This window comes from Rhinoderma darwinii, chromosome 9 (genome assembly GCF_050947455.1).
Source record: "Rhinoderma darwinii isolate aRhiDar2 chromosome 9, aRhiDar2.hap1, whole genome shotgun sequence".
In the NCBI taxonomy this organism is placed as follows: Eukaryota; Metazoa; Chordata; class Amphibia; order Anura; family Rhinodermatidae; genus Rhinoderma; species Rhinoderma darwinii.
In genome coordinates this window covers 91,391,598-91,411,620 of record NC_134695.1, presented here as the reverse complement: position 1 = coordinate 91,411,620, position 20,023 = coordinate 91,391,598, and the positions used below count along the sequence as shown (strand labels likewise).

Here is a 20,023-nt window from a genome sequence, read left to right as displayed (position 1 = left end):
CTATCTATCTCTCTTATAAAAGAGCATCAGTGGGGATCAGCCTTCTTAGGTCAGTAGTATTCGGTATCATATATGAAATTCCATAATTATGGAGATGAATCCATGTAAATGAAGACTTTAGACTCTTGTAAATAAGCAGTTTATCTGCACCCCCTGCCCCTGCGCTGCCGGTCTCCCGGATCATTACATGGCAGCCTCAACCTTGTTCCTGCTAAGTGAATGTTGCAAACACATTTAATGGTCATGCATAATGCAGTTCTCCCATGAATATTTACAATGAATGTGTGTGTGGCATTTGCTTCACTTAGACAAACACTTTTCATCTTTAACACCTTGCTAGCTTTTCTTTTCATTTTACTTGATGGCTTTTAAATGACCACAGCGTGATTCTCCAGACAGGACAACTGGTGATAGTAGGGTTTGGAAATATTAAGGTTTGACCAGTGTATGAGTCTATTGGCCTATTTTGAATGGGACTGAAACCATCCAGGATCAGTGGTGGTCTCAGGAGTTGGACCTCTACCAATGTTTTATGACCAAATCTGTCAATATTGTCATCAGTGATCTCCAACTTTTGGCTCTCCAGCTGTGGCAGTACTACAACTCTCAGTTGAGAGTTGTAGTTGTGCAAAAGCTGGAGAGCCATAGTTTAAAAACTACTGCTCTGGATTAAGGTCCATAAATAAGACATGGAAGAGTAATTTAAGATGTTTGCTTTTCACCAAGGAATTCTTACAGTAGTGTGTAAGGGGTATATGCTACACTGCAATTGAATAATTATGGCATGGTGCTTCACAAGTCTGTTGGTTTTTGTGATGGATGGTTCCATTATAACATACTCTGTATACATAGCAAAGGATTCAATAAGGGTCTAACCAAAAGAAAACTACAAATCCATGGTGAAATTTTAATGTCACCTCGAAGATATTTCTTGGTCTTTCTTGTTGGGTCAATATGTTCCTCTCCAATGAAAGGCCAAAATAAGGCAATTAACAAGTCGCTATATCTGGTTAGCCATGGTACCTAACTTGGTACATTGAATTATTTAAATTGGACTTTGGTTTCCCAACCCAAACAAGTTCTAAGATCTGATGATGGGGAGAAACAAGAGTTCTCGATACTACATGCTCAATGTTGTCTCCCCATGGCCACCACCATGGGCAGGTGGAGTAGTGTAAGGACTACACTGCCCTTATTCACTACAGAGGATGGATATAAATGGGGCAATACCATGGACCAGCAGTTTGAGGATGCCCTAGATTGGTTTTGCTGTGGAGCCCCCTCTCCTATGTGATTATCCTGACTTATGAACACCATTGGAAATAATTTGATCGACTTAGAGATGTTCTTTAACGTTCTTCAACATTCTTAACAAACTATTTGAACCCTCTCGAAACCCCGAATAGAATAGATATGAAAAATATCCACAACATATGGAGGGACGACTCTAAGACCGTTACTGATCCTATTTAGAATAACTTCCTTGCCTTTGTTTTCTGTGTTATTGTCAATCCTTCTTAATGGACTATAAAGATAAGTGGTCAGCCTCTTCCCGAGAAAATAATACATTTCATTACACACCACTTATCTGAAGATCAGTATGACTCCATTTTTGCCGCCACTTTATGAGAATGTATTTGTTTCTGAACGAAATGCACAGGATTGTTATTTCCAAGTGGATACTTATGTTAGAAATGCGTATTTCAAGAAAGAAATGCAACTTGACGAATATTCAAAGTGATAAAGGAATGGTGGGATAGCTCTCCAGAGGATATATACTTGTCATTAACCTAGCCATTGTCAAGGTCACCGCTCATGCAGAAAAATCTCCGGAGGCTGATATCTAGCAGAATATACCTACAGATTAAAGGCCAGACGGGCTTGTTGAGAAGATTCCTAGCATCTCTCTCTCTAATGAAAGGTCTGCCTCTGCCCTGTGTTGACATATTCAATCTTCAAGAAGGACGCTTTATGCGCAAAAGTCGGACAAATCATCAAACATATCATCAAACACTTTAAGAATAAATCATGTTCTTCGCTGTCTCATCGTCAAGGGCACAGTACACGGTAGTTGTTTTTTTTCTTCAGTCCAGATTTTGGATAAACAGAAATCTCTAGTGCTTGTCTATGTATTAAGGGTGGAGATTATAATGCAAAAAAATAGGAACTTATTATTTATAAAGTGTGGTTATCAAGGTTGTCCCGTTATGATAACCATTGTCCATATGCCGTATTCGAGTATATGGATGTCATGGGGGAGGTTAGCCCGCCCTAGACCTCGTCTATGAGCCAGAGTAAAAAGTCGCTAAGCAAACGTGTCTCCTGCTTTGGTGGATCCGGCTTGTCCACGTACTATACTATTGGCCATTCATATGAACAGCCAGCGTGTAAAACCACAATGGAAATGTATGGTCAGCCACATTTTTGCCGGGCTGGCTTCAATGTATATTCTATATCTTTAGTATTATATTAATTTGTGAGACAAGACCAAGGCAAGAACATCCAAATTCTTTGTAGCAACGCCTTGGTCAGGAAAACACTCCATAGACTCGGGTCTGCAGTCAGTATTTTTAGTCTATGAGCCACTATTGTGTAGCCAACACAATACAATTATAAGGTTATAATACCTTTTATTCCCCCACAAATAGTCCATTATATCCATATAGAGCACGAATGGTTATTTTTGGTTTTGGGCATTATTTTGGAGAACCTTGTTTTCTTTATAGATTCCTCAATATCTCCAGTATACTTGTGTCTACAATCCTCGAAGCTCAACCTTCAGTGGCTTCTTATTCCCCCCATAAGGACGTGGTATGCCCAGAGTTTCCATTTGGAAAGCCACTGCTTTTCACTATGACTCCCCAGGTACCGTATATTTTTTGGATTGCCACCAAGTAACATCCTGTTGCTGTCTTGACACTATACATAACATAATATATTTGTTCTTATACCTTGCTTAGATTGTTGATACATGGATTGATTGTTGATCCATGATCACTTAAAGGGATATCTGTCATTCCTTTGAGATTTGTTGAAAGATGACATGAGTGGAAAATACCAACCTCATTTGTGTAACTACCAGGGCCGCGGTCGTAGTAGCTGCTATGGGGCCCAGAAGCCAGGGAGTCTGCCACCATTGGTAAAGGAGCCTTAGAAGTGATGGACAGGAGAAGTAATGATGGTAGATAATGGAATGCAAAGAAGCCAAGGAATGGAGGACAAGGCACAGCGGAGAGAGAACGAGGACCCAGATAATCATGACCTTGGCATGTCCTAACAACTTTAGATAGCGATCATTGAGTAGTTTCAATTTTTGCTTTGGGTAACTTTTATTTTTTCCCCAAATTAGATAACACTCTATAACATGCCCCCAACCATTCAGGTTGTGTTGGAGATTTATGTAGTTGGAAAACCTCAAGTTTATGTTGTGACTAACCGGAATGGGGCTTAAGTGTACGGTCTGTAGGCTCTCCATGCTTAGTACAAGTATAGTGACAAAAACGTTTAGAAATCAATACGAAAATGAAGATGATATTATACATCACTAAAGAGGGTCCCGCACCCTCCTAACTGGTCAGGCAGATGTACGTCTTGTCTCTGTTTACATATTTTTAATGGCCACTTGATATAAGAGACTCTCCATTATATCTTGATTGGATCTGGTTTTGTTGGTGTAAACTGAAATATAAAGGGACATTGTAGACACTTTAATGGGGTTTTTCCATAATCAATATTAATCACCTATCCACAGGATATATGATAAATATTTGATCTGTGGGGGTCCGACCCCCACCGATCACGAGTACAGGCTTACTTTGCCATTCCTGGGAGCCTCATAGGAATGGAGTGGTAGTGTGAATGCTTGGCCACCGCTCCATTCATTTCTATGGGGCTGCCGAGCGCTCTCTTCGGCAGCCCCTTAGAAATGAATGGAGCAGTGGTCGAGCATTATGGGAAAACCCCTTTAACCCCTACTTTTTGCTAGAAATATTTATATACCATGTCTTTATTGTAGACAAATAGATTTTCTGCCAGAATATGCAAAGTAGAAAATGTTGTGCATTTTATAGCACTTTGTCTGTGTTAGACTCTGTTCACATCACATTTGAGCTCTACGTTCCACGGATTAGTCCTCCTGATGTAGATGTGTAATGCTGCAACCCCTTTAAGGTAATAGTCCAACAACTGATATTGTGACTCCGCTTGGAAGACAACCATTGTGTTTTTTTTTCTTGTTTTATATAGTAGACAATGATCACATGAATATAAATGGCCTCGGCACCTCGATGTGGAGTCAGTGGCGTAACTACCGCGGTAGCAGCAGTAGCGGCTGCTACGGGGCCCGGGGCTTGAGGGGGCCCGGTGGCGCCGCTAGCAGCCGTTATGGCTACTACAGCGGTAGCGTCGTTACTGTGGGGCCCGCGACGCCGAGCCTTACACAGGCCCTCTCATGCCTGTAGGTGTCGCTAGCACAGGAGGGGGCCCCAGTGCTAGCGGCAGCCAAATACATGTATTAGCACTGAATGTTCGGGCATGTTCCGTGCCTGACCATCCAGTGCCTTACAATGACACTGATTGGCTAGCGGCGCGATGACATCATCGCGCCGCTTCCATGCTTAGAAGGTGCTGATTGGCGGGGCAAGTCATTCTGCCCCGCCAATCAGCGTCATTGGAGGACGCTCGTTCAGCTCCTGCAGACATGCTCAGAAGAGAGCATGTCTGCATCGCCAGTGAACAGCGTGGGAACCGGAGAATGTGAGTATGTCAAGTTTTTGTTTTTTCCCCCTCATAAAAATGTGAATGGCATTATCTATAGTGGGGGGGGGGGGGTCATCTTTATGTGGGCTATTATATATAGGGTTCTACATGTGGGGCAGTAGCTACAGGGGGGTCTATATGTGGGGCAGTAGCTACAGGGGGGGTCTATATGTGGGGGTGTGGGCCACTATATACAGGGGGCTCTATATGTGGGCCATTATATACAGGGGGCTCTATATGTGGGCCACTATATACAGGGGGGGTCTATATGTTGGCCACTATATACAGGGGGCTCTATATGTGAGCCATTATATACAGGGGGCTCTATATGTGGGCCACTATATACAGGGGGGGTCTATATGTTGGCCACTATATACAGGGGGCTCTATATGTGAGCCATTATATACAGGGGGCTCTATATGTGGGCCACTATATACAGGGGGGGTCTATATGTGGGCCACTATATACAGGGGGGTCTATATGTGGGCCACTATATACAGGGGTGGGTTACCTGTGGGGCACTAGCAACAGGGTGGCTATATGTAGTGCACAGTCTACAGGGGTGGGCTATATGTGGGACACTATATACAGGGGGAGCTATATGTGAGACACTATGTACAGAGGTGGGCTATACGTGGAGCAAGAACTATAGGGGAAGCTATATGTAGGGCAGCACCGTGGCTCAGTGGTTAGCACTATTGCCTTGCAGCTCTGGAGTCCATATGTGGGCACTATCTATAGGGGCTTCTATGTAGGTCACTATCTACAGGGGGCACTGTGTGTGTGTCAGTTATATTTAGATGTGTTGAGAATTTTAACTTTGTTTACAGGTGCAGAAATGTTTTAAAAGTGAGAAGCTGAAGACATCTGAACGGAAAACTGCAGAAATGGGTCATGCCCGGGAGAAATCCATCATAGATGTCTGAACCGGAGGGAGAAGAAAAGAACTAGAATCTGAGACGTCACCGGTGAGTCACTTAATGTAAATGTTTATTCTGCCTCTAATCAGTAATGTAGTCACTGTATGATCTGCAGCGAGATGATGGTGATAGGATTTTTTTTGTGAAACCGCATCTCCCAGCATATCCTTATCATTGTTCAGGCCATGCTGGGAGCTGTAGTTTTACGCCGTACAAACCTATACGCAGTGGCGTAACTACCGCTATAGCAGCCGTAGCGACTTCTACAGGGCCTGCAGCATGAGGGGGCCCGTGCCACCCGCCGGCACGGCCCCCTCCCATGGCAGCAGGCTCCGCTAGCAGCCGCTATGGCTGCTACAGCACGACGCCACTGAAGGGGTTGTTCCTACATAAGACATGTATCCCCTAATCACAGGATAGGGGATACATGTGTGATCGCTGGCAGCGATGAGGAGAACGGGGGACCGAAAGTCCCCCCTAAGTTCTCCATGACAAACCTCGGACTTCCGGGGTCTGTGTCGGCAGCTCCGTAGAAATGAATGGAGCGCCGGTCGCGCTTGTGCGCATGCGTGACCAGCGCTCCTTTCATTTTTATTGAACTGCGCAGACGCCGGAAGTCCGAGGTTAGTCATGGAGAACTTCGGGGGACTTTCGGTCCCCCATTCTCCTTATCGCTGCCAGCGATCACACATGTATCCCCTATCCTGTGGATAGGGGATGCATGTCTTTTGTAGGACAAACTATAGGCCGTTTTTTTTGGGGGGGGGGGGGGGGGTACATTGCGTTATCTACAGAGGGGTTCTGTATGGCATTTTCTAAAGGGGGGGCTGTATGGCATTCTCTATAGGGGGGACTGTATGGCGTTATCTACAGGGGGGCTGTATGGCGTTATCTACAGAGGGGGTCTGTATGGCGTTATCTACAGGGGGGCTGTATGGCGTTATCTGCAGGGGGCTGTGTATGGTGCTATCTATAGGGGGGCGCTGTGTGGTGGAATCTATAGGGAGGCACTATCTACAAAGGGGGGGGGGGGGTTGCGTGATACCCAGCAGAGGGGGGGCCCTAGTCAAAAGTTTGCTATGGGGCCCAGTCTTTCCTAGTTACGCCCCTGTGTGGAGTCAACCTAGCTCAGACCTCATAGCGGCCATGTGGCCTTCATTGAAAATACTCTACTGCTAGAGAGAAGGCCATTTAAAATAATTTCCTCTGGTCGACTAAGGGTATGTGCACACGATAACGTCAATTACGGCTGAAATTACGGAGCTGTTTTCAGGAGAAAACAGCTCCTGAATTTCAGACGTAATTGCATGTACTCGCATTTTGTGAGGCGTCAATTACGGACGTAATTTGGAGCTGTTCTTCATTGGATTCAATAAAAAACGGCTCCAATTACGTCCCAAGAAGTGTCCTGCACTTCTTTTGACGAGGCTGTTATTTTACGCGGCGTCTTTTGACAGCGACGCGTAAAATGACAGGTCGTCGGCACAGTACATCGGCAAACCCATTGAAATGAATGGGCAGATGTTTGCCATCGTATTGGAGCCGTGTTTTCAGGCGTAATTCGAGGCGTAAAACGCCCCCATTACGCCTGAAAATAGGTTGTGTGAACCCAGCCTAAAGGTACGTTAGCCTGACACTGAAGGCACACTATTTTATTATTAAATGCTATGTAAACCTTTGAAAGGGATTTTTTTTTATTTTTTAAATAAATGTGTATCAGTGTGATTGGTGCAACTTTATCATTCGTTTTTATTAAAAGTTATTTTTACTTTCTGAGATACAGCTGCTCTGTCTGTATTCTGTATACATATCAGCTGTATCGTTCTCGAAGACCTGAATCCATCAGTCCCGAGGACCTGTCAGCGGGTCCTGCGTGATCCACCTGTAATCGATCACATCTAAGTTATGTGGATAACAGATGGATCCTGAGTGTCAGACACGCAGGACCCGCCAACACTAAACCTGTCAGGTCCACGGACCTGACAGGAACAGGATTTTGCGAAAGATACAGCTGCTTTGTATACAGAATACAGAGCAGCTGTATCTCAGAAAGTAAAAATTATTTTTAATAAAAACAAATTATAAGGTTGCACCAAACACACGGATGGACCTTTTTTTATTTGAAAAAATAAATAAAAATGCCTTTCAAATTTGTATATAGTCTTTAAAGGAGCAGACGTAACTTAAAGCTCCTATCGTGTGGCATGTATAATCCTGGTGTCTTATGCATCAGAAGGGCTTTTAGGTCTTTTTGGGGCTACTTCTGTACCCCCTACAGCTAAGTCTCTGTAAAGCAATACAAGACTAACATACTGTGTTTTGCCTAGTGCAGAGACTTAGTGGGTGGAGCATGACACAGGAATTGTCTCCCTGTGTCATGCTCCGCCCCCACAGAACCTGCAATAAGTATAACACAGTGTATCCGTTTTTCCAGTCCAGAGTGATGCTCTGAATCTAATTTGTAAGCTGCTTTAATGTTGCACAATAGGTGGCATCTGAGAAGATAGCCCATGGCTTTTCTCCAAAGTATAGTTTCCCTTTCAGTACCCAGTTCCCTTTTCCATACGCCACTTTATATTCCTGTTACGTGGCTAATAATATTCATCAATGGCTTGTAAGTCTCAATATCACATAAAACAAAAAGCTGGAGCGTCGTCTCTGTGTGAAGTGGAGAGATGTAGGAGCATTTGTCGGGTTTTATTCAACGCCTCAAAGCAACGTCTCCCAGGACCAGGATTCCTATGAAGGTGGCGGAGCTTGGCTGAGATGAGAGAGCCGGAGATGTGTGCAACACTGCCAAGTGTGAAGCTTCTAAAAGCAGCGACCTCATCCTAACAAGTGTATCCAACAATAGTACGAGTTCACCATTCACATCCCGCTCCTCAGTGCGTTTGATGTTCTTTGAAAGTTGTTTCAGCTGCTCAGGTGCCATGGGCAGAGGGCACGATTACACTGAGGTTCCCATTCATCTGAAATGACTGAAGTAAAATAATACCGCGTGTTGAGTGGTCAGTCTCGCCATACAGAAACTTTCATTACTGTTTGTAACGGAGAGCATAAGTCACAGGCCTCAAATGAACCCTTCACGCCTTCCCGGGCCAAAATAGTTCATATTTTTAGCATGATTTACTGGAAAATGTCCCTTCTGTACAGTACAACTACAGTGTAGACAATCCAGCAAGTAGAATAAAGAGGCTTCAAATCAGAAGTCAGAGCAAACACTCGCACAACTCGGCAATATTATAGTAGTTATATTCTTGTATATAGGGGGCAGTATTATAGTAGTTATATTCTTGTATATAAGAGCAGTATTATAGTAGTTATATTCTTGTATATAGGGGGCAGTATTATAGTAGTTATATTCTTGTATATAGGGGGAAGTATTATAGTAGTTATATTCTTGTATATAGGGGCAGTATTATAGTAGTTATATTCTTGTATATAAGAGCAGTATTATAGTAGTTATATTCTTGTATATAGGGGGCAGTATTATAGTAGTTATATTCTTGTATATAGGGGGCAGTATTATAGTAGTTATATTCTTGTATATAAGAGCATTATTATAGTAGTTATATTCTTGTATATAGGGGCAGTATTATAGTAGTTATATTCTTGTATATAAGAGCAGTATTATAGTAGTTATATTCTTGTATATAGGAGCAGTATTATAGTAGTTATATTCTTGTATATAGGGGCAGTATTATAGTAGTTATATTCTTGTATATAGGGACAGTATTATAGTAGTTATATTATTGTATATAGGGGCAGTATTATAGTAGTTATATTCTTGTATATAGGAGCAGTATTATTGTAGTTATAATCTTCTATATAGGGGGCAGTATTATAGTAGTTATATTCTTGTATATAGGAGCAGTATTATAGTAGTTATATTCTTGTATATAGGGGCAGTATTATAGTAGTTATATTCTTGTATATAGGAGCAGTATTATAGTAGTTATATTCTTGTATATAGGGGGCAGTATTATAGTAGTTATATTCTTGTATATAGGAGGCAGTATTATAGTAGTTATATTCTTGTATATAGGGGTCAGTGTTATAGTAGTTATATTCTTTTATATAGGGACAGTATTATAGTAGTTATATTGTTGTATATAGGGGCAGTATTATAGTAGTTATATTCTTGTATATAGGGGGCAGTATTATAGTAGTTATATTCTTGTATATAGGGGGCAGTATTATAGTAGTTATATTCTTGTAAATAGGAGCAGTATTATAGTAGTTATATTCTTGTATATAGGAGCAGTATTATAGTAGTTATATTCTTGTATATAGGGGACAGTATTATAGTAGTTATATTCTTGTAAATAGGGATAGTATTATAGTAGTTATATTCTTGTATATAGGGATAGTATTATAGTGGTTATATTCTTGTATATAGGAGCCATATTATAGTAGTTATATTCTTGTATATAGGAGCCGTATTATAGTAGTTATATTATTGTACATAGGGGCAGTATTATAGTAGTTATATACTTGTATATGGGAGGCAGTATTATAGTAGTTATATTCTGGTACATAGGGGCAGTATTATAGTAGTTATATTCTTGTATATAGGGGGCAGTATTATAGTAGTTATATTCTTGTATATAGGGGGCAGTATTATAGTAGTTATATTCTTGTATATAGGAGCAGTATTATAGTAGTTATATTCTTGTATATAGGGGCAGTATTATAGTAGTTATATTCTTGTACATAGGGGGCAGTATTATAGTAGTTATATTCTTGTACATAGAGGGCAGTATTATAGTAGTTATATTCTTGTATATAGGTGGCAGTATTATAGTAGTTATATTCTTGTATATAGGGGGCAGTATTATAGTAGTTATATTCTTGTATATAGGAGCAGTATTATAGTAGTTATATTCTTGCACATAGGAGCAGTATTATAGTAGTTATAGTCTTGTATATAGGGGGCAGTATTATAGTAGTTATATGCTTGTACATAGGGGGCAGTATTATAGTAGTTATATTCTTGTATGTAGGAGCAGTACTATAGTAGTTATATTCTTGTATAGAGGGGCAGTATTATAGTAGTCATATTCTTGTATATAGGGGCAGTATTATAGTAGTTATATTCTTGTATAGAGGGGCAGTATTATAGTAGTCATATTCTTGTACATAGAGGGCAGTATTATAGTAGTTACTGTATATTCTTGTATATAGGGAGCAGTATTATGGTAGTTATATTTTTGTACATAGGAGGCTGTATTATAGTAGTTATATTCTTGTATATAGGGGCAGTATTATAGTAGTTATATTTTTGTACATAGGGGGCAGTATTAGGCTATGTTCACACGGAGTATTTTGGGGGAGGAATATCTGCCTCAAAGCTCCAAACGGAATTTTGAGGCAGATATTCCTCCCCCAAAATACTCCGTGTGAATAGCAATTATCTCGCCGTTTTTCGCCCGCGGCCATTGAGCGCCGCGGGCATAAAACACGCTTTCTCCTGCCTCCCATTGAAGTCAATGGGAGGTCGGACGCGGAAGCGCCCGAAGATAGGGCATGTCGCTTCTTTTTCCCGCGAGGCAGTTTTACTGCTCGCGGGAAAAAGACGCCGACGCCTCCCATTGAAATCAATGGGAGGCGTTCTCGGGCCGTTTCTGCCGAGTTTTGCGACGCGGTTTCCGCGTCAAAAAACTCGGCAAAAGACCCCGTGTGAACATAGCCTTATAGTAGTTATATTCTTGTATATAGGAGCAGTATTATAGCAGTTATATTCTTGTATATAGGGGCAGTATTATAGTAGTTATATTCTTATATATAGGGGCAGTATTATAGTAGTTATATTCTTGTATATAGGGGGCAGTATTATAGTAGTTATATTCTTGTATATAGGAGCAGTATTATAGTAGTTATATTCTTGTATATAGGGGGCAGTATTATAGCAGTTATATTCTTGTATATAGGGGCAGTATTATAGTAGTTATATTCTTGTATATAGGGGCAGTATTATAGTAGTTATATTCTTGTATATAGGGGGCAGTATTATAGTAGTTATATTCTTGTACATAGGGGGCAGTATTATAGTAGTTATATTCTTGTATATAGGGGGCAGTATTATAGTAGTTATATTCTTGTATATAGGGGGTAGTATTATAGTAGTTATATTCTTGTATATAGGGGGCAGTATTATAGCAGTTATATTCTTGTATATAGGGGGCAGTATTATAGCAGTTATATTCTTGTATATAGGGGGTAGTATTATAGTAGTTATATTCTTGTATATAGGGGGCAGTATTATAGTAGTTATATTCTTGTATATAGGGGCAGTATTATAGTAGTTATATTCTTGTATATAGTGAGCAGTATTATAGTAGTTATATTCTTGTATATAGGAGCAGTATTATAGTAGTTATATTCTTGTATATAGGGGCAGTATTATAGTAGTTATTCTTGTATATAGGGGGCAGTATTATAGTAGTTCTATTCTTGTATATAGGGGCAGTATTATAGTAGTTATATTCTTGTATATAGGAGCAGTATTATAGTAGTTATATTCTTGTATATAGGGGGCAGTATTATAGTAATTATATTCTTGTACATAGGGGGCAGTATTATAGCAGTTATATTCTTGTATATAGGGGGCAGTATTATAGTAATTATATTCTTGTACATAGGGGGCTGTATTATAGTAGTTTTATTCTTGTCCATAAGGTTTTTTTTTGGGGGGGGGGGGGGGGTTTACATTCAAAAATTACATTTATTTTGAAAATTTCACTTTCTGATGATATATTCTCTTTAAGTTGCCATTTTTATACTCTATCAATACTCAGTTGTCTTCGCACATGATTTTAGGGAATATACTGTATATACCCTCAGTGTTGTATATTTAGTGCAGCACAATAAAAAACAACCCGCTATATTTACCATACTCCATTAAGAGCCTTACATGTTGAGATGAAGCTTTTACTATATAATTAGTAGGATTGCTGAAAGTTGCAAAACGTCCACCAGAATAATGTCTATGGATTATCACTCTGAGTTAATTGTATTGATGAAATGCCAGAGTCTTTGGTCACTGTGTCCATCGTACTTGGGCAATGTTTTATCTCATCAGATGCTATTTCTGGCCTGCAGAGGTAGCGAAACACAAATCACTTTTATATGCCAATTATTTTGTCCCTAGACATTTGCATTATCAAGAATTGTCCTGCTGGGACTCTTGTAGGTTTATGGGATTGGGACTTCACTTTAACCTTGCATAAAACAAATATTGCCATATTATATCATATAAAATACAACGCAAACATGGAAACCCATAAATGTATCCTGATCGGATGGTAAAAAAAAAAAAAGAAGTGCAAATTATTTTCCTAATAAAGTTCATGTAGCTAAAGGGAGTAAAATGTTTTTTTTAAGTTTCTGTAAATAAATTCAGTCATTGCATAAAGAAAAGGAAAGTCTGCAACTTTCTAATATATTTTGCATTTCAATTAGTCACCATTTTCAAGATCTCAGCTTGCTGACTGTGAATGGAAAAGTAAATTCATGTCGGGTTGACTTAAATACATGGTTTATTACAAGAGAGTTTTGATATACTGTCACAGGCTGTGCAGCTGTAGAGATTTTCAGACCCTGGATGTTAGCAATGAATATTTCTATTCACTGGCATCAAGCAGAGATCTTGCAAACCTTCCTAGAATCGATCCTCCAGCACTGGGGACTGACTACCTTCTTCCATGGTGCTTAGAGTACATACTTGGGCGCTGTGTAACAAGTTATTTTCTTGCTCAATACTTCCCTTTAAGGAATTCCTTTCTGCGTAGATTTTAATATATGAGATGATGTAACTTTGTACTGTAAATTCTAAGAAGGAGCCGAGTAATTATATAAATCCACAAGACTGCAGGACATTTTGAGGACTTCTAATATTCTCATAAAGTATAGTAGGATGGTACATTATCTTTCTATATAATACACACCTCAGCTGCTGCAGAATCTCTTAGCAGAGGAAGAGGTAGCTTCACGTCAGTCACTGATTCAATTTTATGAATCACCTATTTAAAAAAAATGTTCTGTACCAGCTGAGGTGTGAATGACCGTGCAAAAAAATAGTTCCCCCATGCCAGCCGCAATGCCCCTTATACATTGCCCCCAGAAATAGTATTAGCCACAGTGCCCCTCAGTGTCCTTTACAAATGACCCCATATAGTATGACACAATGCCCCCTTACATTCAGTCAGGGCCCCCAAAATAGGCAGTCACAGTACCCCCAATATACTGCCATCCACAATCGCCCTTATAGAGTGCCAGGCACAATGTCCCTCATGTAATTTTAAACAGTGCCCCTAAAAGTGCCAGCCCCTATGCCCCGTATACAGTTTCATCCACATTGTTCACCCACAGAAACAGTGCCACCTGCAACTGAGGCATAGCTCAGGGAAGGTTGGTGGGGCATGCACCCTGGGTATTTGATGTTGTGAGAGCGCCAACAAGTCGGGGTATATCAATACAAGGCTAGGGCAGCGATCTGAATCTTTGCTTCAGGTGAAGAAAAGCCTCTGAACGACAATGTGCCCTCAATATACAACAGTCGATGAATACTCATGTCCCCAATGTGCCCACTTTACTGCACTCCACTCACTTATTGATTGCTCTGGGAGAAGTTGGCACAGGAGGAGAACTTTCGCAACAGAACTCGATAACAGATCAATTCTATAGGGAGAGATAAGCGGCGCCTCAACTCTGCATTATCTAATTATAACTTATATGCACATCATAGATGTATATTATCCGTATATATGTAATACATCCTATAATACGTCCTGTATGGTACAGACCTGTTGGTTTCCAAGTTAATTCATCCCTAACAATGCAATTTCAAGGCTTTTTAACTTTTAGCTTTTCTTCAAAACTGACGTTTATGTAAGAACAGAAAGGAATCGGCATTTTATAATTAGATCTAACCATTGAGCAAAAAGCAACATTAACCCCCTCCGGACAAAATACATTTCAATGAAAAATAATGATATCTCTGAGTATACGAAGTGACAAATACAACCATTTGTGGAGCCGTATGTATCGGAGGTAATAATTAGCTCTTTCCGTACTATTAACCAGAAGGAACGCTTACGTTTTGTGCCATCTATAATCTGTGTTGCCCAGGGAACAAAGCGGAATATTTGCATGAAATAACCCCTAATTTCACAAGAGCCGTCTGCCGTATTTATGGCTCCTACTGGCCGTTGGTATCGAAAATTTTGGAATAAACGCGTGGATCTTGCTGCTTAATATGTTCTCCCCCTGCCAGGCAAAGTCGAGCAGGGAGCGGGCCAGAAGTGAATGCTAATGAGCAAAGCAAATCATTCAGATCTCAGATCGGCACCTGGGTGATGCCATTTGCATCAAATTAATAAAACAATTTGAGAGTGATTTGGCAACTTCTCACAATTTCCGTCTTCGCTGTGAAGGCTGCGGCTAATTAAAGGGCGCTTGACGCTTTTATTCACGGAATTTATAAAATGGATAAAGATCTATGTAATAACTTTTCAGATTGAAGTTATGAGATTATTGTCAACATCAAATTAATCAATTGAGATGAAATCGACGTGCACGTTTTTTTGTTTTTTTTGGGGGGAAAACTTACATTCAAAAAGTTACACATTTTTCAAGTGGTGTCAAAAAGCGCAATGATCTTTTTTTTTTTTTTAAATGGGAATGTGGCACCTTATAGGCCCCTTTAAATAAAGCTCCCAATAAAGCTAAACTAGTGGGTGCAACGGCAGCCACTAAATGGGTTCCCTATGCCCTAAATGAGTTCCTCATGTCCTAAATGAGTTCCTCATGTGTAAGCATTTCTCCAGGGCTGGCATCTGCACCCGGTATACCTGGGCGGATGCCATAACTCACTGGGCTTGGTCTACGCCTGTCAGGCCTTATTCACAGGAACGTGTCCGTTTTGCGCGCATAAAGAACGCAGCGTTTTTCCTGCGTTGCAGTTCCGTGTGACAGAGTATAATGCTTGTCAGCGGTTTTTATAGGGGACACACGCTGCGTGAAAAACACTGAATGTCTGAATGGCCCCATTGACTTGCGTAGGTCCGTGTGACGTTCGTTATTTTCACGGACGTGAAATACGCTCGTGTGAATAAGGCCTCAGGCCGAGAATTGGGTAGTCAAGGGGCCCACTGTGACTTTGATCGCCCAAGGGCCAACTTGAACCTAGAGTCAGTCTTTCTAAGACTCGTTCGTAGAAGAGTCTAAGGGTAAATTCGGACGTGGTGGAAAAAACCTTCATAATTTCCACGACCAAATTGACATGTTGCAGATTTTAAAAAGGATTACCATGCGGCGTGCACTTAATGTAAGCCTCTCTGATGGCACCTCGGTAAGGGGACGGTTATTAGGTGCAATTAATGATGTCCTTATTTAATCTGTGTTGACAACTTAAAAGTTAAAAAGAATATATTATCTACTAATATTTCATTGCGTTAACTTTACTTCTCACTTAGGTCACAGTTTCTACTTAATTAATGTATAAGAAAATAGTTTGTAACTCTCTTGTGCTTTATGTTTCCGTTTTTCACCATTTTCAATAACTATGCTTGCTGTCTTTGCATGGAAATTATATTTTTAACATTCAGAGGGTAAAAACTGATCCGTACCTAGTCCCACTTTAGATAGAGCAGTCCATGAGATAAATAACATAACTGGATTCTTCGTATTCCTGCCATTGTGTAATGCACTGACCATTTCCTGCCTACAGGTGGCAGACTAGAGTAACAGGGTATTGGGTAATATGAACAAGATACTGGTAACACAATAACAGAATGCTCTATATACTCCCTTGAGTACATTTTGATCTATACTTTGCTTGGCTGGATGCAATGATTTATTATGTGTTACTTCTTGATATTGGAGCCATAACCCTGCGCCTGATAAATGAAACATGTGTCTTACCTCTGCAAATACTCCAGAGATGGATCTCCCGTTGCCGGTCTGCAGGCAGCCGCAGAATCATTCATTACGTTCTTTCTGAAGGACATCACGCATCAACATCAACAGCTCTGCACATGACCGATTACATTTGTTTCATTCCTAAAAGATATTTACAGGGGAAACCATAATATCGTTCATAAGATTATGGGAAAATATCATCAAGAAATTTGTGTTTAGTGCTGGGCTTAAAGGCCCATAACCTTTGGCAGTCTTACCCCTGTCTCATCTATGGGCCATTCCTAAGTTCACAGGAAAAATCTTTCCTGCTGTCCATAGACCTAAACCACCTCTTAAAGAGGCTCTGTCACCAGATTATAAGTGCCCTATCTCCTACATAATGTGATCGGTGCTGTAATGTAGATAACAGCAGTGGTTTTTATTTTGAAAAACGATCATTTTTGACCAAGTTCTTAACAATTTTAGATTTATGCTAATTCGTTTCTTAATAGACAACTGGGCGTGTTTTTACTTTTTACCAACTGGGCATTGTACAGAGGAGTGTATGACGCTGACCAATCAGTGACCAATCAGTGACCAATCAGCGTCATACACTTCTCATTGTTCCAGCCCAGCTTCTTTCACTGCACAATCACACTGTAAGGGTATGTGCACACACACTAATTACGTCCGTAATTTACGGACGTATTTCGGCCGCAAGTTCCGGACCGAACTCAGTGCAGGGAGCCGGGCTCCTAGCGTCATAGTTATGTACGACGCTAGGAGTCCCTGCCTCGCTGCCGGACAACTGTCCCATACTGTAATCATGTTTTCAGTACGTGACAGTTGTCCTGCAGCGAGGCAGGGACTCCTAGCGTCGTACATAACTATGATGCTAGGAGCCCGGCTCCCTGCACTGTGGTCAGTCCGGTACTTGCAGCCGAAATACGTCCGTAAATTACGGACGTAATTAGTGTGTGTGCACATACCCTTACAATGGGCTGGAACAATGAGAAGTGTATGACGCTGATTGGTCACTGATTGGTCAGCGTCATACACTTCTCTCCACAACGCCCAGTTGGTAAACAGTAAAAACACACCCAGTTGTCTATTAAGAAACTAATTCGCATAAATCTAAAATTGTTTATAACTTGGTCAAATATGATAGTTTTTCAAAATAAAAACCACTGTTATCTACATTACAGCGCCGATCAGATTATGTAGGAGATAGGGCACTTAGAATCTGGTGACAGAGCCTCTTTAAGCTTTGTTGCCACATATACTTTGATATATCTGGCGTCAACGAATAAATTGTACCTGATAATTTTGTAAACTCTGGTAATCCATCATTGCGCAAGAGACGTTCCAATGCTGGACTGCCAAGAATTTGCCAGATGGTTTGGTATCAAGCCTTGGTGACTACCATCTTTCTCCTACATCCCAATCTGTAGTTAGGCAATAGAGGCCATCAAACTTGACATGCAACGCATTAAGACCTTCCAGAGAGGACTTTGGTATGTAAGTTTTGTCCACTCTGGTTTGTCGCCTGGCCCTGCATTCGAGAGCTGAAGCTTCCCTCAGCTAAATTGGCGGTGCATCGGGTCAATGTAATAGTTATTGCCAGTGGCGTAGCTATAGGGGTCGCAGCGGTCGCAATTGCGACCGGGCCCCGAAGCCTGGGGGGCCCACGGCCCCCCCACCACATTTTCGGGAGGTTACTTATGTAAAAACGCTGCATAAGCAGCATTAAAGCTGGACAGATGCCGTTTTCTAAAGGACCTTTAATGACGTCATGCCCATGTGACCTGATTCGCCTTTGAGGAACAGAACCCACGCCCACCGATCAGGTCCTTCTACCACAGTATAGCAGCAGCAGAGTCGGCAGAAGAGAAAGCACGTCCACCTCTCAGGTCCTGGTGAGCGCTTCCTTAACCCCCTCTCTCCCTGCATCCCCCATTGTCTCTTCTTTACTTGTCTCTCCTGACCCCAACTCCTGTAGGGTTTGTTAAGTTTTTTAATTCACCATGCGTTTTGCTGCGATTTTCGTAATTGCGGCAAAAATGGCGCGGTTTTGCCGCGATTTTCGTAATTGCGGCAAAAATGGCGCGGTTTTGCCGCGATTATGAAACTTGCAGCAAACCACACCATTCATATCACAAATTCGAAGATTGCTTAAAAGTAGTACAAGATGCATAAAAACATTAGGCTTAGGGCTTATTCAGACGAACGGGATATATTAGTCCGTGCAACGCGCGTGATTTTCATGCACGTCGCACGGACCTATGTTAGTCTATGGGGCCGTGCAGACAGGTGCGTGATTTTTACGCAGCGTCAATCCGCTGCGAAAAACTCACAACATGTCCGTTCTTTGTGCGTATTTCGCGCATCACGCACCCATTGAAGTCAATGGGTGCGTGAAAATCACGCGCACCACACGGAAGCACTTCCGTGGGACGCGCGTGATTCGCGCAACAGCAGTGAAAAGTATGAATGAAAACAGAAAAGCACCACGTGCTTTTCTGTTTACAAACATCCAAAAACGGAGTGTCATAATGATGGCCACTGGCCTAGCTATAGGGGTTGCAGCGGTCGCAATTGCGACCGGGCCCCGAAGCCAGGGGGGCCCACAGCCCTCCGCACCACATCAATAAAAAGTTACTATAGTAACTCGGGCCGCGGGCCCCTGTTACTATAGTAACAGACTTTACTTACCTTCCTGGTTCCGGATCGCAGCGGAGGTCCTGACGTCAGGCGCTGTGCGCAGCACATGACGTCACAGCGCTATGCCGCCGCGCACAACATCGAGAGGACAGAACTTCCGCCGCGGCTGAAGAGGAAGGTAAGATTAGTAGCCCTGACTGGCGGAGTCCGACTCCCGCGAACCGCCAATCAGCTGTTTTGAAGGGGCCGCAGCACTCGTACGAGAGCTGCTTCCCCTTCATTCCGTTCACACTGTGAATCGGTGTCGGCGATTCACAGTGTGAGCGAGTAGTGAAATGAAAGGGAAGCAGCTCTCGTACGAGTGCTGCGGCCCCTTCAAAACAGCTGATTGGCGGGTCCCGGGAGACGGACCCCGACACATCAGCTATTGATGGCCTATCCTGAGGATAGGCCATCAATGTTTAGGGACTGCACAACCCCTTTAAGCCTACGATGTAGCAGGCTTAGCGGGCCCATTAGACAGGATCACAGATTGTGTGATACTGTCTGCTGGGCCCTGTATCTAAGCCAATCACATGGTAGGCTTAGATAAATGGCCCATGCGTGATACTGTCTGCTGGGCCCTGTATATAAGCCTACCACACTGTAGGTTTAGATACAGGGCCCCAGCACACAGTAATCTTATACTGTATAAGATTACTGTCTGCTGGACCCTGTATCTAACCCTACCTTGTGGTAGGCTTAGATACAGGGTCCCACAGACAGTATCACACATGGGCCCTTTA

The 20,023-nt window shown here is 41.7% G+C and overlaps 1 protein-coding gene and 1 long non-coding RNA gene across 2 annotated transcripts in view; one reads left to right on the top strand and one right to left on the bottom strand.

Moving 5' to 3' along the window:
* The window catches only part of CDH13 (cadherin 13), a 475,876-nt gene that overhangs the window by 71,030 nt on the left and 384,823 nt on the right, over positions 1-20,023 (top strand). The gene's annotated exons all lie outside the window — the stretch shown is intronic.
* LOC142661170 (uncharacterized) lies at positions 8,151-18,840 on the bottom strand. Its single transcript, XR_012850664.1, has 4 exons — positions 17,895-18,840; positions 16,602-16,739; positions 12,592-12,773; positions 8,151-8,656 (listed from the first exon to the last, which is right to left on the bottom strand). It is a non-coding gene; the product is annotated as an uncharacterized LOC142661170 (long non-coding RNA).